The following is a 9606-nucleotide window of genomic DNA, read 5'->3' on the forward strand; positions in this document are numbered from 1 at the left end:
TGTCAGTGTCAAGTCTGTCGTCACTGATGGAGATGGAGAGGTCCAGGAGGGGGAGGGAGGTGTCAGAGATGGTCCAGTTAAATTTAAGGTCAGGGTGGAATGTGTTGGTGAAGTTGATGAATTGCTCAACCTCCTCGCGGGAGCACGAGGTGGTGCCAATGCAGTCATCAATGTAGCGGAGGAACAGGTGGGGAGTGGTGCCGGTGTAATTACGGAAGATGGACTGTTCTACGTAGCCAACAAAGAGACAGGCATAGCTGGGGCCCATACGTGTGCCCATGGCTACCGAATCTGATCAGTGTTGTAGATGGGCTACAAATTAGACTCACTTCGAAGCCATTTTGTGAATGTAAAGGCCAATAACTTAGTGGCAGTGGCCTCCTGGTGGCAGGCTAGTGGGGTAGGTGGGAACACTTCCAGAAGAGTTTTAGATTAGATTAGATTAGATTACTTACAGTGTGGAAACAGGCCCTTCGGCCCAACAAGTCCACACCGACCGACCCTCTGAAGAGTAACCCACCCAGACGCATTCCCCTACGTTTACCCCTTCACCTTACTCTACGGGCAATTTAGCATGGCCAATTCACCTAACCTGCACATCTTTGGACTGTGGGAGGAAACCGGACCACCCGAGGGAAACTCACGCTGACACGGGGAGAATGTGCAAACTTCACACAGACAGTTGCCTGAGGCGGGAATTGAACCCGAGTCTCTGGTGCTGTGAGGCAGCAGTGCGAACCACTGTGCCACCGTGCCGCCCAGGCAAGCTGCCAACTACGGTCAGGTGACCCATAACCTGCAGGATTATTACAAAAATATTGATTCTTTTTTCCTGAATGCGGGGGGAAAAAATTTTAAATCTAGCCAAACTCTGCAATTTTCAAACTGTGGAGCTGGACCAGACGGTTTTCATGCAGCCAAATCTTGGAAAATCAATTTCCCATCAAAACCAGGAACTGCTTGGCCATGTGCAAACAATCATATTTCAGTCTGAACCATGGTTAACACCTCCAGTGAACGTGTTTTGTTTGAAGAATACTTTACAGACTTGGTGGCAGCCAGCTCAGTAGAAGGCCAGAGGCATAGCGTGGCAGGTTGACAACAAGTTTCGAAACCATGCTCCGCGACCTCCAAATGTGGAAAGGCATTAGCTTATTGGATCTTTCTACCTTTGCCTGATGCTAGTATTGGACAGAGGCCAAAGAAGTTTCAAGAAGGGCACGAAGAGGTGGGTAAAAAGGGCAACACAAGTTTCTAGCTCTCTCAGTGCCTTTTGCACCTTCTGCAACAATGTCTCCAGAAATCACCTTCAACTGGCAAGCTGCTCAGCCTCTTTGGTGAGGTGACCCGAGCACCAGAACCAGAGAGCGGAAGCCCAAATTGACTATAATAGATTCTGAGACATCAGACAAATCTCAAAGATTGAGAAACAGCCTCTCCCAACCTTAATGAACAAGCCTTACCAATCTTTTCAGACAAACAGTTCAAATACAGTGGTGGGGACGAGCGGATTTTGTGTAGCAAATCCTTGGAAGTGTGTGTCAGAAGTTGATAGCTAGTGTTGATTTGAGCCTGTTTGCTTACTTAGAGATTTAAGACTGTTTACTGAAGAGTTCTGTGAAGAGATTGGTGAAGTTTAACTAAAGTACAATAGTAGAAAGGGTGGCACAATGGCCCAGTGGTTAGCACTGTTACGTCACAGCAGACTCAGGTTCAATTCCAACCTCAGGTAACTGTCTGTGTGCAGTTTGCACATTCTCCCCATGTCTGGTGGATTTCTTCTGGGTGCTCCTCCTCTAACCAAACAAAAAAGACCCGGTGTGTAGGAGAGTTGGTAAAGTAAGTTTTTAAAATTTATTCAATCTCTCTTGGCAATTTAGAGCAGAAGGGATGGAGGCGAGGGCAGTTGCATGCGCCTCTTAGAGGATGTGGGAGGTAAGGGTCACCACGAGTGTCCCTGCTGACTTCACCTGTGAGAAGTGCATCCAAATCCACCTTCTCACAGACCGAATTAGGGAACTGGAGCTGGAGCTGGATGAACTTCAGACCATTTTGAAGGTTGAGGGGATGATAGAGAGGAGTTAAAGGGAGGCAGTCACACTTAAGTTGCAGGATAAAGATAGCTGGGTGACTGTCAGGAGAGGGAAAGGGAATAGGCAGACAGTGCAGGGACACTCTGTGGCCATTCCCCTGAACAAAAGCTATACCATTTTGAATACTGTTGCGGTGGACAACCTTCCAGGGGAAGGCCTCAGCGACCAGGTCTCTGGCACTTAGCCTGGCTCTGTGGCTCAGAAGGGAGTGGGGTGAATTGGAAAGTGATAGTGACAGGGGATTCAATTGTAAGAGGAACAGACAGAAGATTCTGTGGTCATGAGTGAGACTCCCGATGGTATATTGCCTACTGGGTGCCAGGATCAGGGATGTCTCGGATCGAGTCTGTAGGCTTCTTAAGGGAGAGGGAGAGCAGCCAGAAGTAGTGGTACCAATGACATAGCTGGGAAAAGGGATGAGAACCTGAAAATTTAATATAAGAAGTTAGGTTGGAATCTAAAAGGCAGGACGAGCAGCAAAGTAATCTCAGGATTGCTACCAGTGCCACGGGCTAGTGAGGCTAGGAACAGAGATCCAGTGCAGATGAACACATGGCTGCAAGACTGGGATAGGAGGAAGGCCTTCAGATATAGAGTCATAGAGTCATAGAGATGTACAGCACAGGAGCAGAGCCTTTGATCCAACTTGTCCATGCCGACCAGATATCCCAACACAATCTAGTCCCACCTGCCAGCACCTGGCCCATATCCGTCAAAACCCTTCCTATTCATATACCTATCCAGATGCCTTTTAAATGTTGTCATTGTACCAGCCTCCACCACTTCCTCTGGCAACTCATTCCATACACGTACCACCCTCTGTGTGAAGAAGTTGCCCCTTAGGTCTCTTTTATATCTTTCTCCTCTCACCCTAAACCTATGCCTTCTAGTTCTGGACTCCATCACCCCAGGAAAAAGACTGTGATTAGTTATCCTATCCATGCCCCTCATGATTTTGTAAACCTCCATAAGGTCACCCCTCAGCTTCTGATGCTCCAGGAAAAACAGCCCCAGCCTGTTCAGCCTCTCCCTATAGCTCAAATCCTCCAACCCTGGCAACATCCCTGTAAATCTTTTCTGAACCCTTTCAACTTTCACAACATCTTTCCGATAGGAAGGAGATCAGAATTGCACGCAATATTCCAAAAGTGGCCTAACCAATGTCCTGTACAGCTGCAACATAACCTCCCAACTCCTGTACTCAATACTCTGACCAATAAAGCAAAGCATACCAAATGCCTTCTTCACTATCCTATCTACCTGCAACTCCACTTTCAAGGAGCTATGAACCTGCACTCCAAGGTCTCTTTGTTCAGCAACACTCCCTAAGCCCTTACCATTAAATGTGCAAGTCCTGCTAAGATTTGCTTGCCCAAAATGCAGCACTTTACATTTATCTGAATTAAACGTCATCTGCCACTTCTCAGCCGATTTGGCCCATCTGATCAAGATCCCCTCATAATCTGAGGTAACCTTCTTCGCTGTCCACTAAACCTCCAATTTTGGTGTCATCTGCCAACTTACTAACTGTACCTGTTATGCTCACATCCAAATCATTTATATAAATGACAAAAAAGTAATGGATCCAGCACTGATCCTTGTGGCTCTCCACCGGTCACAGGCCTCCAGTCTGAAAAACAACCCTCCACCACCACCCTCTGTCTTCTACCTCTGAGCCAGTTTTGTATCCAAATGGCTAGTTCTCCCTGTTTTCCATGAGATCTAACCTGCCTACCCAGTCTCCAAAGGAGAACTTGTCTAACGCCTTACTGAAGTCCATATAGGTCACATCCATGCTCTGTCCTCATCAATCCTCTTTGTTGCTTCTTCCAAAAACTCAATCAAGTTTGTGAGACATGATTTCTCATGCACAAAGCCATGTTGACTATCCCTAATCAGTCCTTGCCTTTCAAAATACTTGTATATCCTGTTCCTCAGGATTCTCTCCAACAACTTGCCGACCACCAACATCAGGCTCACTGGTCTATAGTTCCCTAGCTTGTCCTTACCACCTCTCTTAAACAGTGTCACCACATTAGCCAAATTCCAGTCTTCTGGCACCTCACCTGTGACTATCGATGGCACAAATATCTCTCCCTCGTTACCCTTTTGTCCTTAATATATTTGTAAAAACCCTTTGGATTCTCCTTAATTCTATTTGCCAAAGCTATCTCATGTCCCCTTTTTGCCCTCCTGATTTCCCTCTTAAATATACTCGTCCTGCCTTTATACTGTTCTGAAGGTTCACACAATCTATCCTGTCTATACCTGACATATGCTTCCTTCTTTTTCTTAAGCAAACCCTCTATTTCTTTAGTCATCCAGCATTCTCTATACTGATATGTTTCGTTTCACCCTAACAGGAATGCACTGTCTCTGGACTCTCGTTATCTCACTTCTGAAGGCTTCCCATTTTCCAGCTGCCCCTTTACCTGCGAACATCTGCCCCCAATCAGCTTTTGAAAGTTCTTGCCTAAAACTGTCAAAATTGGCCTTCCTCCAATTTAGAACTTCAACTGTTCGATCTGGTCTATCCTTTTCCATCACTATTTTAAAACTAATTGAATAATGATTACTGGCCCCAAAGTGCTCCCCCACTGACACCTCAGTCACCTGCCCTGCCTTATTTCCCAAGAGTACATCACGTTTTGCACCTTCTTAGTATGTACATCCACATACTGAATCGCAAAATTTTCTTGTACATGCTTAACAAATTCCTCTCCATCTAAACCTTTAACACTATGGCAGTCCCAGTCTATATTTGGAAAGTTAAAATCCCCTACCATAACCACCCTATTATTCTTAAAGATAACTGAGATCGCCTTACAAATTTGTTTCTCAATATCCTGCTGAGTAGCAGGGGGGTCTATAATACAATCCCAATTAGGTGATCATCCCTTTCTTATTTCTCAGTTCCACCCAAATAACTTCCCTGGATGCATTTCCAGAAATATCCTCCCTCAGCACCGATGTAATGCTATCCCTTATCAAAAATGCCACACCGCCTCCTCTCTTGCCTCCCTTTCTATCCTTCCTGTAGCATTTATATCCTGGAGGAGAAAGTGAGGTCTGCAGATGCTGGAGATCAGAGCTGAAAATGTGTTGCTGGAAAAGCGCAGCAGGTCAGGCAGCATCCAGGGAACAGGAGAATCGACGTTTCGGGCATAAGCCCTTCTTCAGGATTGATCTCTTTACTCACTATCCCCCTGGGTGCCCTCCCTGTGTCTTTGGCGATGATCTTTGCAACCTCATTGTCCACTGGAGTAGTACCAGATGATTGGACGGTGGCAAATGTTATTCTCTTATTCAAGAAAGGGAATAGGGATAATCCTAGGAATTACAGGCTTGTTAGTCTTATGTCATTGGTGGGCAAATTTTTGGAGAAGATTCTGAGAAACAGGATTTATGATTACTTGGAAAACCATAGTTTGATTAGAGATAGTCTGCATGGCTTTGTGAGGGGCAGGTCATGCCTCACAAGCCTTATTGAATTATTTGAGGATGTGACAAAATACATTGATGAAGATGGAGTAGTGATGTGTATGGATTTTAGGAAGGCATTTGATAAGATTCCTCACGGTAGGCTCATTCAGAAAGTAAGGAGGCATGGGATACAGGGAAATTTAGCTGTCTGGGTACTGAATTGGCTGGCCCATAGTAAATAGAGGGTGGTAGTAGATGGAAAGTATTCAGTCTAGAGCTTGTTGATCAGTGGTGTTCCGCAGGGATCTTTTCTGGGACCTCAGCTCTTTATATTTTTATAAATGACTTGGATGAGGAAATGGAAGAGTGGGTTAGAAAGTTTGGCAATGGCACGATGGTTGGTGGAGTAGTGGATAGTGTGGAGGGCTGTAGTAGGTTGCAATGACACATTGACAGGATGCAGAACTGGACTGATGTGACAGATGGAGTTCAACCTGAGTAAGTGTGAAGTGATTCACTTGGGAAGGCCAAATTTGAATGCAGAATATAGGGTTAAAGGGAAGATCCTTGGCAGTGTGGAGGAACAGAGGGATCTTGGGAACCATGTCCATAGATCCCTCAAAGTTGCCACACAATTTGACAAGGTTGTTAAGAAGGTGTTTGGTGTATTGACTTTCATTAGTAGGGGGCTTTAGTTTAAGAGCTGCGAGGTTTTGCTGCAGCTCTCTTGAGCCCTAGTTAGACCACACTTGGAATATGGTGTTCAGTTCTGGTCGCCTCATTATGGGAAGGTTGTGGAAGTTTTAGAGAGGGTGCAGAGGAGATTTACCAGGATGTTGCTTGGACTGGAGGGAAGTCTGATGAAGAAAGGTTTTTCTTATTGGAATAAAGAAAGGTGAGAGGTGACTTGATAGAGGTGTACAAGATGATGAGAGTCATAAATAGAGTGAATAGTCAGAAACTTTTCCTCAGGGCAGAAATGTGTATTACAAGGGGCCATAATTTTAAGGTGATTGGAGGAAGGTTTACGGGAGGTGTCAGGGGTCGGTTCTTTACACAGAGTCGTGGGTGTGTGGAATGCACTGCCACCGGTGGTAGTAGAGTCAAATACATTAGGTACACTTAAGCAACTCTTGGACAGGCACATGGATGATAGTAAAATGAAGGGTATGTAGGTTAGTTTGATCTTAGAGTAGGACAAAAGATCAGCACAACATCAAGGGCCAAAGGGCCTGTACTGTGCTGTACTGTTCTATGCTCTATGTTCTGTGAAAGTGCAGGCTAGGTGGGTTAGCCATGATAAATGTAAGGTTACAGGGGTGGGGTGGTTCTGGGCGGGATGTTCTTCAGAGGATTGATGTGGACTCAGTGGGCCAAGTGGCCTTCTTCTACATTATAGGGATTCCATTCTATGAAAGAAGTTGATAAATATTGCTTTTCTTTGATACAGTGTCCCACTGACCCTTGACCCCTTTATCTACCTCACCACATAACATGCCTGAATTACAAAGGAATACTGCAAACTGGTCAAGGTTAGTCAGGGTCCATTTAACTATCCAGGAGAAAGTGAGGACTGCAGAGGCTGGACAGTCAAAGTTGATAAAGTGTGGTGCTGGAAAAGCACAGCTGGTCAGGCAGCTTCTGAACAGCAGGAGAGTTGACATTTTGGGCAGGACCCTGATGATGCCCAAAACATTGACTCTCCTGGTTCTCGGATGCTGCCTGACCTGGTGTGCTTTTTTTAGGACCACACTTTGATACTCCTTTACCTGTCCGTTCACTTCACATCATTCTGAGGGGCTGCCACTGGGACTTTAAATCATAGACCTGACAATCCAGTGTATTCAAGAAATTATATTATATAAATTGCATAATGCCTCCATAATAGACTTAAACCAGCTGAATAGCATTCCTGAAGAACCATGCTAATGGAAGATGGAGTTATCAGAGAGTCTTCACAAATTTGGAACTGCCCCAGACATTAGATCCAGTCAGCTTTTTGAAATTGTTGGGTATTTCTTCTACTCAATTTCTTTCATTCTTGAACTGTTTAACTCGAAGGTTACTGAACATGTTTTAAACTGGATCCTACCTGATATATATTTTATTGTGAGCTGCCTATAAACAAACTAGCCTCAGGTCCATTCTGCTTTACAGATGTGGATTGTGAAGAAGTAGGAAGAGGAGGATGAAGATTAGAAGGCAGTACCCTTTTTGGAAATGTGCAATGAAACTTGGATGTAGACACTATTATTGCAAGACATGGAATTGTACACATTCTTGCAACCAAACACAAAATCTGGTCCGCTGTCATGGAAACAGTTGCCTTGAACTTTTAAGTTATAATCATTTCAAGAAACAACATGGGTATCAGTCAAATCTCCAAGCCAATTTGCACAGTTGCATTGTGCAAACCACAGATGTTTGCCACTTGCTGCAGACAGTGATTTTAATTACTGATTCATAGTAGCAGGAACAATTTTACTCCTTGTATTGATTCACATCAGCTGTCAAGGCACAACTCCCTGCTTTCGTCCCAGTGTCATTCCAACTTTTATTGCCCCTGTGGTGTTCTGTGTAATCCAGCCAAATGTTGGGTCACCTTCCACAGCAGCCAGACTTTGGCTTAGTCCTGTCTGTAGCTTTAGGAAGTGATGCAAGACATTTTTCAATGTAGAAGGGGCTGTATGAAAGCAAGTTTTTGTGGTTCTGTAAAGGGTTTTACAAATTTCTTGCTTGGACACCTACAGCGCTGGAAAAGTTTCGGCAGCTGTGCTCCAAACATTACATTAATTATCATTAGCTTATTGCTTATCACCTTAAATGCCTTTTGCCATTGGCTTGCCCTTGTATCAAGGATTGGAAATACTCTCACATTGGCACGTGTTGACCATGTGTAATGCCGTCAAGATTAATAGTAATCTGATTGGAGCCTTTTTATTTGTTTGGTCACCATACCTCATTATGTCAGCTCTGATACCTTTCTAATTTCACCAAGCATCTCTCAAAGTTGCAAAACCATGTAGCACCAAAAACACTCTCTCAGGTTCACAGGTTATTTTTAAACTTGGCTTCTTATTTTTCCCTTGGTATGCAACTAAAATTACGGATCACATTTAAGTTCTACTCATGATTCTTATTTTTCAAGCAGGAGGTACCTTAACTGTCACCATTCACTGCTTGATGTCAAACCCTGATCCTCCACCCTGAGTCACTTAATAGAATATCATCTAACAGCTAGGCATAAGACCACCTCCATCGCCTCCCCCAATGCTGGCCAAGAAATGTCAGATTCAATGGAAGGCCATCTATTAAACAAATTAACATTGGGCTAGATTCTATGGTGGAAAGCAAAGCAGGTGAACTGTCAAATAGGTTGCCATGGTGGTGAATGGCCACTGGCCCTATGTGTGGCAGGAGGGACGCTGAGCAATCCATCTGCCAGTGGCCCAATTGAGTGGGTATTTATGTCCACTTCAGGACCTTATCCTGCTGCTGTTTTCATTTAACAGATGGCATTAAAGCTTTTACCCAAAGTGCAGCCTGGCAAGTTTACACCTGCTGGCTAATGGTCAGTGAAAGGAGTGAACAAAGAGGAATGCCAACTTGCTAGGCTTCCAGGATCAACTGAGTCATGGAATCATAGAGCTGTACAGTACGGAAACAGACCCTATAGTCTAGCTTGTCCATGCCGAAGAGATATTCTAAGTAAATCTAGTCTTATTTGCCAGAATTTGGCCCATTTCCCTCAAAACCCTTCCTATTCACACACCCATCCAGATTCCTTTTTAATGTTGTAGCTATGCACTACCCTCTGTGTGAAAAAGTTGCTCTTTAGGACCCTTTGAAACTTTTCCCTTATCATCTTAAACCTAAGCTCCCTAGTTTTGGACTCCACTACCCTGGGGAAGTGACTTTGGCTATTCACCATATCAATGCTTCTCATGATTTTATAGACTTCAGTAACGTCACTCTTTAACGCTTGAGGGAAAACCTGTTCAACTCTCCTTTTTGCTCAAACCATCCAACCCTGGCAATATCATTTAAAGTCTTTTCTGAACACTTTCAAGTTGCATAACATCCTTCCTAT

The sequence above is a fragment of the Chiloscyllium plagiosum genome, chromosome 2 (genome assembly GCF_004010195.1).
Source record: "Chiloscyllium plagiosum isolate BGI_BamShark_2017 chromosome 2, ASM401019v2, whole genome shotgun sequence".
NCBI lineage: Eukaryota > Metazoa > Chordata > Chondrichthyes > Orectolobiformes > Hemiscylliidae > Chiloscyllium > Chiloscyllium plagiosum.